We start from the raw sequence: 13,252 nt of genomic DNA, 5'->3' as shown, positions 1-13,252 counted from the left end.
AAAGTAAAAAATAATTACAGAAATCTAAAAATATACAGCAGGCAAGGTAAAATTTACATTGTCTGGTAGCAGCCAATAAAAAATTACCAGACATTCAAAGAAGGGGAAAAAAATTATGAGGAGAAAAATCAATCTATTGGAACCAACACAGCAATGAAATGAACAGTTAAGGACATCAAAATAGTTATAAGTGATTCTATATGTTCAAAAAGTTAAATAGAACCTTGGAAGATACAAAAAAAGACGCAAATCCAACTTCTAAAGATGAAAACTATAATGTCTGAGATGGAACATACACTGGATGGGATTAATAGCAGATTAGATATTGCAAAAGAAACAATAAAGTACAGTAATAAGAGACCCAAAATGAAATACAGAGAGAAAAAGAATAAAAACAAAATGAAAAGAGCATCTGTGACCCATGGGACAATTTCAAGCAGCCTAATATACATGTAATTGAAATTCATGAAGATGGGGGGAGGCAGAAAAAATATTTGAAGAAATAATAATAAAATTTTCCAAATATGATACCTACAAAGCTCAGGTCTAAGAAACTCAACAAACACTAAGCTCAGGAAGTATGAAGAAAACTATGCCAAGGCACATCATATTAACATGGCTCAAAACCGGTGATGAAGAGGAAATCTTAAAAGCAGTTGGAAAAAAAAGACATGTTATATACATAGGAACAGTGATAATAGCAGCATAGTTATCATTGGGAACAATACAAGTAAGGAAACAGTGGAGCAAAAATCTTTAAAGTATTGAAAGGAAAAAAAAAAAAACTGTCAACATCTAATTTGATACCTGAAGAAAATCTTACAAAAAAGGAAGCGACAAGAAGAGTTTTTTGGACATAAAAAATTGAATGAATGCACCACCAGCAGATCCATACTACAAGAAGTGTTCAAGGACATCCTTCAGGTAGAAGAATAATACCAGATGAAATATAAACCCACACACAAAGAATTGAGAGTACCACAGATAAATATGTAAGATTTATTATAAAAGATTATTGATGCTTAGACAAAAATAATAACATGGTGATGTGGGGTTTATAGCATATGTAAAAGTAAAATGCATAACATCAATAGCACAAAGGCCAGCAGGGAAGAATAGAGTATTCTATTGTAAGGTCCTTGTAGAAGATGTGATGCGGTATATGTAACACCATTTGAAGGTAGACTGTGGGAAGTTAAAAATATGTACTATAAACTCTATAGTAACCACTAAAGTAAGAAAACAGAGGTGCAATTAATAAGCCAACAAAGGAGATCAAATGGAATCATACCCTTAAAATACTCAATTGATATAAAAGCATAAAAAGAAGAAAGGGTAAACAAAGAACAGATGGGATGAACAGAAAAAAAGCAAGATGATTGATTTAAACCTAACCATATCAATAACCACACTAAGTGTGAATGCTCTACGTATGCCAATTAAAAGTTAGAGATTGGGGCTTCCCTGGTGGCGCAGTCGTTGAGAATCTGCCTGCCAATGCAGGGGACACGGGTTCGAGCCCTGGTCCGGGAAGATCCCACATGTCGCGGAGCAACTAGGCCTGTGAGCCACAACTACTGAGCCTGCGCGTCTGGAGCCTGTGCTCCGCAACAAGAGAGGCCGCGATAGTGAGAGGCCCGCGCACCGTGATGAAGAGTGGCCCCCGCTTGCCACAACTAGAGAAAGCCCTCGCACAGAAACAAAGACCCAACACAGCCAAAAATAAATAAATAAATTTAAAAAACAAAAGTTAGAGATTGTTAGATTGGATAAAAAAAAGCATGGCCCAAGTATATGCTACTTAAACATACTTTAAATATAAAGACACAAATAAGTTAAAAGTAGAAGGATGAATACTCTTCATGAATATAGACACAAAAATCCTCAACAAAATACTAGCAAACTGAATCCAGAAAATTATAAAAAGAATTATATATCATAAACAAGTGAGATCTATCCCAGGAATGCAACATTGGTTTAACATCTGAAAATCAATTCACATAATACATTATATTGTAGAATAAGGGACAAAAACTATATGATCATCTCAATAGATACCAAAAAAAGATTTGAAAATCCAACACTCATTCATGATTTTAAAAAGCTGAGCAAACTAGGAATAGAAGAGAATCTTCTCAACATAATAAAGAGCATCTATGAAAAATCTACTGCTAACATCATAGTAACTGCTAAAAGACTGAATGCTTTCCCTCTCAACCCAGGCAAAAGATAAGGATCCACTCTCACCACTTCTGTTCAACACGTAATAGATATTCTAGCCAGGGTAACTAGACTAGAAAGATATAAAAGGCATCCATATTGGAAATGAAGGTGTAAAACTCTATTTACAGACCAACATGGTCTTGTAAATAAAAAGAGTCAAAGGAATACACTAAAAACCTACTAGAAGTAATACACAAGTTGAGTACAGTAGCAGGATATAAGATCAATACACAAAATCAGTTATATTTCTATACTAACAATGAACAGCCTAAAAATGAAATTAAGAAATCCATTCCATTCATAGTAACAGGCAAAAACATAACAAAACAAAACAAAAAACAACCCTAACATGCCTAGGAATACTTTAACAAAGAAATGCAAGACTTGTACACTGAAAACTACAAAACATTACTAAAAGATATTAAAGAAGACATCAATAGGGACTTCCCCGGTGGTCCAGTGGTAAAGAATCCACCTTCCAATGCTGGGGATGCAGGTTCGATACCTGGTCAAATGCAGGGGATGTGGGTTCGATCCCACATGCCACAGGGCAACTAAGCCCACACACCACAACTACTGAACTCACACACCTCAACTAGAGAGCCCGTGTGCTGCAAACTACAGAGCCCACGCACTCTGGAACCGACGCGCCACAACTACAGAGCCCACGTGCCCTGGAGCCCATGCACCACAACTAGAGAGAGAAAACACACACAACAACTAGAGAGAAGCCCGCGCACTGCAACAAGGAGCCCACGCACTGCAACGAAAAAGATCCCGCATGCCTCAGTGAAGATCCCGCGTGCTGCAACTAAGATCCAACACAGCCAAAAAAATAAAGAAAATTTAAAAAAATAAAATAAAATAAAGTCTTCAAAAAAAAAAAAAAGGAGACATCAATAAATGAAAAGACGTTCCATGGTCATGGATTGTAAGACATAATATTGTTAAGATTTCAATACTCCCCAAACTGGTCTACAGATTCAACACAATCCATATAAAAATCCCTTCCAGCTCCTTTACAGAAACTGATAAGGTAATCCTAAAACTCATGGAAATGCAAAAGACACAGAATAGCCAAAACAATCTTGAAAAAGAAGAACAAAGTTGCAAGTCATACTTCCTGACCTGAAAATTTACTGCAAAGCTACAGTAATCAAGACTGGTATCAGCATAAGGACAGACATATAGGTCAATGCAATAAAATTGAGGACCCAGAAATAAATCCTTACATGTATGGTCAGTTGATTTTTACAAAGGTGCCAAAAAACTTTAAAGGGAAACGAACAGTCTTTTCAAACAAGGGATGCTGGGACAACTGATATCCACACGCAAAAAAAAAAAAAAAAAAAAGAATTTGGACAACTATCTCACACTGTACACAAAAACTAAGTAAAAATTTATCCAAATCTATATGTAAGAGCTAAAACTACAAAATTGCTAGAAGAAAACATAGGAGTAATTCTTCTTGAACTTGGCAATGATTTCTTAGATAAGACACCAAAAGCACAAGCAATGAAAGAAAAATTTGAGGGCTTCCCTGGTGGTGCAGTGACTGAGAATCCTCCTGCCAATGCAGGGGGCACAGGTTTGAGCCCTGGTCCGGGAAGATCCCACATGCTGTGGAGCAACTAAGCCCACGAGCCACAACTACTGAGCCCGCATGCTGCAACTACTGAAGCCCCTGCGCCTAGAGCCCATGCTCCGCAACAAGAGAAGCCACCGCAAGGAGAAGCCCGCGCACCACAACGAAGAGGAGCATCTGCTCGTTACAACTAGAGAAAGCCCGTGCACAGCAATGAAGACCCAACACAGCCAAAAATAAATAAATAAAATAAATTTATTAAAAAGAAAGAAAAAATTGATATATTAGACTTAATCAAAAGTAAAAATGTTGTGCTTCAAAAGACACCATCGGGCTTCCCTGGTAGCACAGTGGTTAAGAATCTGCCTGCCAATGCAAGGGTGAGCCCTGGTCTGGGAAGATCCCACATGCCGCGAAGCAACTAAGCCCACACACCGCAATGAACAGTAGGCCCCGCTTGCCGAAACTAGAGAAAGCCCGCGTGCAGCAACCAAGACCCAACGCAGCCAAAAAATAAATTTAAAAAAATTTTTTAAATTAAAAAAAAAAAAGTAAAAAGACAACTTAGAGTATGGGAGAAAATATGTGCAAATCATACATCCAATAAGGGGCTTATATCCAGAATATAAAAAAACTATTACAACTCAATAATAAAAAGAAAAATAACACAATTTAAAAAGGATTTGAACAGACACTTCTCCAAGTGGCAAAAAAAGTACATAAAAAGTACCTAAAAACATATTCAAAACCATTATTCATTAAGGAAATGCAAATTTAAACTACAATGAGATAATACTACACACTTATTAGAAATGATGAAATTGCAAAGACTGAACATTCCAAGTGTTTACAAGCATGTAGAACAAGTAGAACTCTCATATTCAACTGGTGGGAATATAAAATAGTTTGGCAGTTTAAGTTAAACATACACCTACCCTATGATCCAGACATTTCATTCCTAGGTATTTACTCAAGAAAAAAGAAATCTTATGTCCATACAAAGACTGGTGCATTAGTGTTCATAGCAACTCTATTTGCAAAAGCCAAAAGCCAGAAACTATCAAAGGTCCATCAACAGGTGAATAAACAAATTGTGGTATACCTGAATAACCAATCTGTGATTAGTATCTTTCCACCTGTACTGGTAGATTTTCCAGTACTAAAAAATTCTCATTCATTATCTCTTTAAATATTGCTTTTGCCCATTCTCTATCTCTTTTCTTTCAGGAACTCCACTTACTAGACTTTCTCACTATAACTTCTCATTCTGATCATTCTAATTTTCATGTATCTTCATTTCTTTTATATTTTCCATTTCTGTATCTTTGAGCTGTATTCTGAATGATTTATTCTGATCTATATTCCAGTTAATTCATTCTCCCTTGGGGTTTGCCTAATTGCGTTATCTGTGGTTAAACTTAACAAATGAGTTTTGAGTTTTTATTACTGCATTTTTCATTAATAGAAATTACATTCAGTTCCTCTTTTCAACCAGCTTTGTACCTCTGTCACTTTCCAGACTCCTGCTCCCTGCATATATTTTCAAACGTGCCTTTTACTTACTTAAATAGAGCCCATCATGGTTATTTTAATAATAACTAGTCATTACAATATATAAGCCTTTGCAAGTTTTCTTCTAAATGTCTATTGTTTCTGCTGATTCTTGTTCAGGTTGTCTTATTTCCTTGTGCACTTGGTTATCTTTGACAAATTATCCATTGACCTCAAAACTTTACTGGTAGGACTTTTTTTAAAAGTATACTCCTACAGAGAATATTTGCCTTTGTTTACTATATCATTTTAAATTCATTCCTTGACATATAACCCAATTTAAAAATGAGCAAAGGATGCAAACAGACATTTCCCCTCCCCCCCCCCCAAAAAAATAGACAATTGGCCAATGAAGACACGAAAAGGCGCTCAACAGCATCAGTTATTAGGGAAATACAAATCAAAACCTCAATGAGATACCACTCCACCCACAGTAGGATAGCTATAATCAAAAAGACAGACAAAAATAAATGTTGATGAGGATGGAGAAACCAGAACCCTCATACATTGCTGGTAGGAATGAAAACTGGTGTAGCTGCTTTGGAAAACAGTTTGGCAGTTCCTCAAAACAAACACAGAATTACCATATGACCCAGCAATTCCATTTGTAGGTAAATGGAGAATGAAAATATATTTCCTATGAAAATGGAAAATACATTTCCACACAAAAACTTGTATGCAAATGTTCATAGCAGCATTATTTGTAATAGCCAAAAAGTGGATATAACCATCAACTAAGGAATGTGAAAACAAAATGTGGTATTAACCATACAATGGAATATTATTCAGCCATTAAAAAGAATGAAGTACTGATGCACGGTAAACATGAATAATCCTTGAAAAGATTATGCTAAGTGAAATAAGACACAAAAGACATTGTATGATTTCATTCATATGAAATGCTCAAAATAAGCAAATCATACAGACAAAAGTAGATTAGAGTTTGCCAGGGGTTGAGGGAAAAAGGGGAAATGGGGAATGACTGTTAATGGGTATAAGGTTTTTTTCTGGGGGTAATAAAAATGTTCTGGAATTAAATAGTGATGATGGTTGTACAACTTTATGAACATATGAAAACCCACTGAATTATACACTCTCAAGAGTGAATTTTATGGCATATGAATTATATCTAAAAAATAAAAGATTTTTTTAAAATTCACATCTTGAAATTTTTTTAGACCACCAAGGTGATGTGTACTTCCCTCATGATCTGGTAGTTACGACTGCCCAAGGACAGGTTTTTTTTCCCTTCTGCTTTACTTGGCCTCAAGACAATTTTCCTTGCAGATCCTTGAAGAAGGTTGAGTTTTCATCCTTTCCATGACATCAAAGACCTTTGGGATCCCAGAATTATGGGCAGAAAGTCTCTTGTTAGCTAACCTTGAATGAGCCCTGGGCTGACTTCTAACTATACCTCTGGTCCTACAACTCTACCAAATTCTTATTCAAATCCAATCAAGTTCCCTCAGTTTAGCAAATACCCTCAAAGCAAATAAGACTTAAGGGCTCCTACAGTCTCTCAGATTTTCAGCTTTCTCTTAGATTTTGACATATTAAATCCTAAGTACCTTAAAAATTTTTTTAAATACAGCTATTCTTTTTTTAAATACAGCTATAGTCAGTGTGAAGGTTTTTCCAAATGTCTTAACTATATTCCAAAAGTGCAAATCCAATATTTACTTTTCAAGTTAAAGTTAACTCTAGTGAGTTAGGACAGGATTTGCAAAAACTAAAGACAGCCTAATGTAAACCACAATAAAGTATCTTTAGAAGTACTTGTGGGGCTTCCCTGGTGGCACAGTGGTTGAGAATCTGCCTGCCAATGCAGGGCACACGGGTTCGAGCCCTGGTCTGGGAAGATCCCACATGCCGCGGAGCAACTAGGCCAGTGAGCCACAACTACTGAGCCTGCGCGTCTGGAGCCTGTGCTCCGCAACAAGAGAGGCCGTGACAGTGAGAGGCCCATGCACCACAATGAAGAGGGGCCCCCGCTCGCCACAACTAGAGAAATCCCTCGCACAGAAACGAAGATCAAAAATAAATAAATTAATTAATAAAAAAAAAAGAAGAAGTACTTGTGACCTCGGATGAATACAGTAGATATTTAAGACTTAGATAACATACTCCTGTATACTAAGATGAAAAGTTTACTTTAGAAAAAAATTAAACTTTAATTTGAGTTTTAAAAGAAGCATGGGTGGGTGACCTGTCTCTTAGGTATGGAGGCTCTTTTACAACTAAAGTAAAAGTAAGATTGCAGCAAGGATACACAAAGAGACCAAAGAAAGCACAGCCCAGAAACATATGAACATATGCATGGAAACTTGATATATGATACTTATAGATTACTGAGAGGAAAAACAGAATATTCAATAAACTATGCTGAGAAAAACTGACAACCTATATGAAAAAAAAAAATGAAACTGGGGGAGGTGGCCTCCTTATTCCTCATGCTGTTTCTAGACCATTCTCCCTCCCTCGTTGCTAAATCTCCCAGCTTTGAATACCATGTCATCAAATGATATCCTTCATTACCTCTCCTTCCTACTGTAATCTACTGATTTGTATCCATTCTCTCATATCCTAAAGAATTTAGCCCCTGGATCCTTGTAACTTTCACCAGCTCTAGTCTTGTAATAACTCTTTGTGATTTTGGTATCCAAATAAATAAGCTCTCTAACTCAAAAAAAAAAAAAAAAATGAAACTGGATCCCCACTTCACACCACACAAAAATCAATTTCACATGGACTAAGGACACAAATATGAAAGGCAACATTTTAAAGCTTTTAGAAGAAAATATCAGACTATATCTTTATGACCTCAGGGAAGGGAAAGATTTGTTAAACAAGATGTCAAAAGAACAAACCATAAGGAAAAGGCTGACATATTCAACTACATTAAACTACAGAATGGGTCTATCAAAAACCACTATAAAGAAAGTGAAAGACAAGCTACTTACTGGGAAAAAGATATTTGTCACATGCATAATTGACAAGGGATTAGTACCCAGAAAAAATATATATATATATTTTTTTCTAGAAATCAATTTCAAAAAGACAAAAAAATTAAGAATGGGCAAAAAATATAAACAGCCATCCCACTGAATAGGAACTATGAAAGATTCAACATCATCAGTAATTAAAGAAATGTAAATTAAACCCTACCATTTCTCATCTACCAGATTGTTGAAAAGAAAAAATTCAGATAATTACAAATGTACAAATGTCTCAAATGTTGTTGAGAAAGGGAACAAAGTGAACACTTATACGCTGCTTGTGATAGTATAAACTGGTACAACCACTTTACAAAGCAATTCAGCGTTACCTAGCAAAACTGAAGATCCACAACTCTACTCCTAAGCAAAAAACATAGGAAATTCTTGTACATGGACACAGAGAAACACAGATTGGACAGTAATAACAAAACAGCTTTCAATGGCAAAAAGTAAAACTAAATTTAAAAAAAGAAGACTGAAAACACCCTAAATATCCATTAACAGGAGGATGGATAAACAGCTGTAAATTCATATAACAGAATAGCAAAAAAAGCAAATGAACTATAACACAGCAACACAGATGAATCTCATAAATATAATTTGTGCCCCAAAAAAGTCAAGGAATAAACAAAACTAAACACTACATTACTTATGAATACCTATGTATGTAGTAAAACTCTACAGAAAATCAAGGAACATGGAAAGAGAAAGACACAATCAGGGAGAAAGATATAATTAGGGCTTCAGAAATATTATGTATTATTTCTAATGCATGATATAGGTACCGGGCATTTATTTTATTTGTATTCTCTAAATCTGTAGACGTGTCAAAAGTACTATTCTGCACATATGAAATAATTTTTCACTTAAAAATTAACCAAACACAGTAACAACCTAAATGGGAAAAGAATTTGAATAAGAATAGATACACATATAACTGAATCACTCTGAAACTATCACAATATTGTTAATCAACTATACTCCAATATAAAATAAAAAGTTAAAAAAATAAATTTAAAAAAATTAAAAATAAAAATTAAGCAAATACATGTTGTGGTAGAAAATATGAAAAATACATAAAACTATAGGAAGAAAATTAAAATTATCAATAACCCCATCATCCTGAAATAACTATAATACTTAAAAGAAATGAATATACTTAAATGGTATGTCTTCTTTTACTCTCTATTTTGTTTTGGTTTGGTTTTGGTTTTGGCCTCGGCCGTGCAGCGTCTTAGTTCCCAGACCAGGGATCGAACCCATGCCCCCTGTAGTGGAAGTGTGGAGTCCTAACCACTGGACCGCCAGGGAATTCACATTTTACTCTCTACTTTTATTTACTCTTTTTTTTTTTACAGCTTTATTGAGGTATTGACTTACAGTGAATTGCACATATTTAAAATGTACAATTACATGAGTCAGACATATGTATACAGTGGTGAAAGCATCTTCACAATCAAGAAAACTAATAAACCAATGAATACATCCACCATCTCTAAAAGTTTCCTCATACCCCCTTTGAATCCATCCCCCTTTTCTTTCCCTTGCCACTCCCCGCCTCAGGTAACCACTTATCTGTCTTCTGTTACTTTAGTTTGCAGTTTCTAGAATTTTTTCAGGTATAGTCTGGGCATAATTTATTCATATGTTTCACTTTAGTACATACTGCCACCAATTTACACTTTTACCAGCAGAGTACAAGAGTTCCAGTTGTTCCACATCCTTATCAACACTTGATTGTTTGCCTTTTCCATTTTTAGCCATTCTTTTCATATCCTAAGGAACATACACATAAAACTACTGCCTGAACAACAACAAAAATTAAACTCTCAATGAAGACTGGAGTGAAACTCATAAAGAACTTTTCATCTAAGAGCATTTTCCCTTAAATGCATAATAATAATTGAAGCAAAGGCCCTAACTGATGTATGCCTCATGAATTCTGATTTAGCCAAAATGTCTGATACCTACATAAGATTTTTAGAAGAGTCATTGAGATACACACTAGAAAAATCACATGACAAAAGTAAGTTGGAAGTATCCAAGTACTGGAACTCAGGTGAAATACAATCCAACAGTTTGTTAAAGTGTGACTTTGACACTGATAAAAACACCTGAATCCAACAGACCAAAATACCACTAAAATAGTGTTCATAATTTGAATTGGGGAGATTAAACACTTATAGTTTTGTCAATATGCGCAGCAACTTGCAGTCAGCTTCCCATGCTGGGTGATGCACTTTAACATAAAAGTATTCTATTGGCCTTATATTCTTTCCAATCTGACTATAAACTCCCCTATCACTCTACCACCCTATCACTCCTCCTTCAAATCTTTGTGTCTCAAAAAAAGGATTCTACACTGACAATCTTTATTTCTTCATCCTCTATTTACTCCTCAAAGTCCTTCAAATTTGGCTTCCAACCTTATCATTTTACTTAAATTATGTCTGTTGAGTTCAATGACATACTCCTAACTACCAAAACCAACAGGCACTTTATCAGCCCCAATCTTCCTGATTCCTCTGATTCATTTGACCCTAAAACAGATTTCTATCCTTATGAAAACTCTTCCGTCTCCTGGCTTCTAGGACACCATTGTTTATTAGTTTGCTTCCTTCTTTCCTGAATGTTCCGCCTTGGTCTCCTTGGCTGTCTCTACCCATCACTTAAGTCCTGCTGTTTTCCATCCTTGGTCTTCCTCTTTTCTTACTCTACTTACTGGAATGTTTTCTTCCACTCTCACAAGATTAACTATCACAAATCCATGGGTGGTTCCAACATTCACAACTCTGATCCTGACTTCAGAAAATCCCGCTACCAACATATCTAACTGCCAACTAGGCAGCTCAGCCAGATGTCCTTCAAGAATCACAAACTCATTTTTTCTCAACCTGAATTAGCCCCTCAATTTGTTAGTTTTATTTGTGAATACACAATTATAACTCAAGTGGAGCCAATAAAATACAAGAGGAACTTAAAATTGTTTCTTCTTCAAGGGTTAAAAAAAAAAGCAAATTTTTATGAAGGCTTTTTCTTCCAGTCATGAAGACACTCAAAGTCATTAGCAAAAACCACAAAATACAAAATATATGATAAAAAACCAAATCTCCTCGAATCCCAGCTCTCAGAGGCAAGCAATATAAATCTCTCCTTCCAGAAAGAGCAATTTTTAGCCATGATAAAGTTCCATATGGAAATATTAAATTGGTAAGTAGGCGGTGGTGTTGCTATTAACTCTTAATATTTCCAGGCTATTTGTAACAGTATCAGTCAGGGAAAACACCTCTATTAACTGCCTACCTGGAGTGAGAATCAGTATATTTTAAATACGAAAGCAATCCTTTTACATGCTGTATTTTAAGCACTCTAAAGGAATCAATGTTTTTGGCTTGGCATCTATCTTGCCTATACCTGCACGTCCACCTGTGTGCGACATACCCACGATTCACGCACAGAACTTCCTTGACTTAAAGAAAACTATAGTAAAGAAAGAAGAAGAAAAAAAAAATTGGAGGAGATAGATACAAACCGAATCTAAAAACCTAGCTGGGTAGATAATTCATGTTTTGCAAAAACCAAAACAAAGTGATGTTTACCAGCCCTTCGCCGCTTCAAAAAGTTTCAGAAACTTCAGAGATAAAAACCATCCGCTAACCGGTTCTCATCAGACTCTCCAGGCAAAGGAAATACGTTCGCTTTCTTCTTAACCCAGAGGCCAGAGCCCACCTGGGGCCGGCGGTCGCAAGCGCGCGCCCAGGGCAGGGAGCACGGCGCGCGGCCGGCCCCGCCGGGGCTGGGGTCTCCCCTCCGTCCGGCCCGCGGGTCCCAACGAGCCGACCGGTGAGCCCAGCGGACCTACAGCCCACCGTGCTCCCACAAAACGAGTCCCTGCCCTCCCGGCCTCGGAAATCGCGGCTGTCGAGGGGCCCCAAACCTCCCTCAGGCCTCCGGACAGCAGGCGTCGCTGAGGAGACTCGGCCCCGCGAGGCTGGGGGCGACGAGGCTACTCTGCCGTCCGCGAGTCCCACCGGGAGGGTAGGGAAGCAGCCGCTCGAGGCCCGCGCCACGCTGCTCGCCCGGGGAAGCACCCGCGACCCCACACCTGAGCCCCCCACCCCCCGGCCCCCTCCCCCGCCGTGTCCCCGGGGTCTCCACGCGCCGCTCTCGGGGAGCCCCCGCCTCACACCGCGCTGAGGTGGCCAGTTACCTGCTCGAGGCAGTGAGCGTTCTGGCGTTGCCGGCCGCGGGAACAGCGATCCGGTCACCTCGCGCGGCCGCGCCCCGAGGCCCCGCCCCCTCACCAGGTTCCCGTCCGCCCCGCCCTCCCCAGGTCCGCCCCGCCCTCCCCAGGTCCGCCCCGCCCTCCCCAGGTCCGCCCGCCCGTCGGGAGGTGCAAGCCGAGGGGCGGGACGGGGAGGAGACGTCTGTCAGTGTACCTGAGCGCCAGGCGCCTGCGCCCTCGGCTCCTCCCCTCCTCTCCTCTCCCAGCCGCGATTCTCGGGTGCTCCCTCTGGAAAGGAATAAAATGAAGCCAGGCAGAGTTTGGAGTGTGTTGAGGGGTCAGACGGGAGATAAAAGATAGAGAGGGGTATAGTGGAAAAGCAGCTGACCTGATGAACCTCCTTGAATAGGGAAGGAAGGAGCAGTTTCTCTTGCCAGAAGATATTTCTGCACGCAGAGAAACTTCTTGGAAGCAGAGAAACTTTTCTTAGTTGTGTTACTGGTCTTTAGTGTTTACATCCTAATTATAAAGTCTTTGAGAATCAGCTCGCAACTCTTCACTGTTGTGACTTTACATTTCCTACTGCTTTGCTAGCAGCAGGTACATTGGAAGGAATCCCAAAGGTATCCACTACCTGCCCCACCCCCATTCTATGCTGGAATCCCCTCTGGC

The 13,252-nt window shown here is 38.3% G+C and overlaps 1 protein-coding gene across 4 annotated transcripts in view; it reads right to left on the bottom strand.

Moving 5' to 3' along the window:
* Window positions 1–12,819, bottom strand: part of TC2N (tandem C2 domains, nuclear) — a 46,894-nt gene extending 34,075 nt beyond the window's left edge. For 2 of the 4 annotated variants that reach the window (XM_057544315.1, XM_057544317.1), the window contains exon 1: window positions 12,566–12,639. The gene's annotated coding sequence lies outside the window, so the exon portion shown is untranslated. Of the gene's footprint in view, window positions 1–11,954; window positions 11,975–12,565; window positions 12,640–12,794 lie in introns of those variants that run through there. The other 2 variants (XM_007180863.2, XM_057544316.1) reach the window with 2 other exon arrangements.
* Window positions 12,820–13,252: the final 433 nt, after the last annotated feature.

The sequence above is a fragment of the Balaenoptera acutorostrata genome, chromosome 3, assembly GCF_949987535.1.
Source record: "Balaenoptera acutorostrata chromosome 3, mBalAcu1.1, whole genome shotgun sequence".
NCBI lineage: Eukaryota > Metazoa > Chordata > Mammalia > Artiodactyla > Balaenopteridae > Balaenoptera > Balaenoptera acutorostrata.
This window is presented reverse-complemented; position numbering and strand designations above follow the sequence as displayed.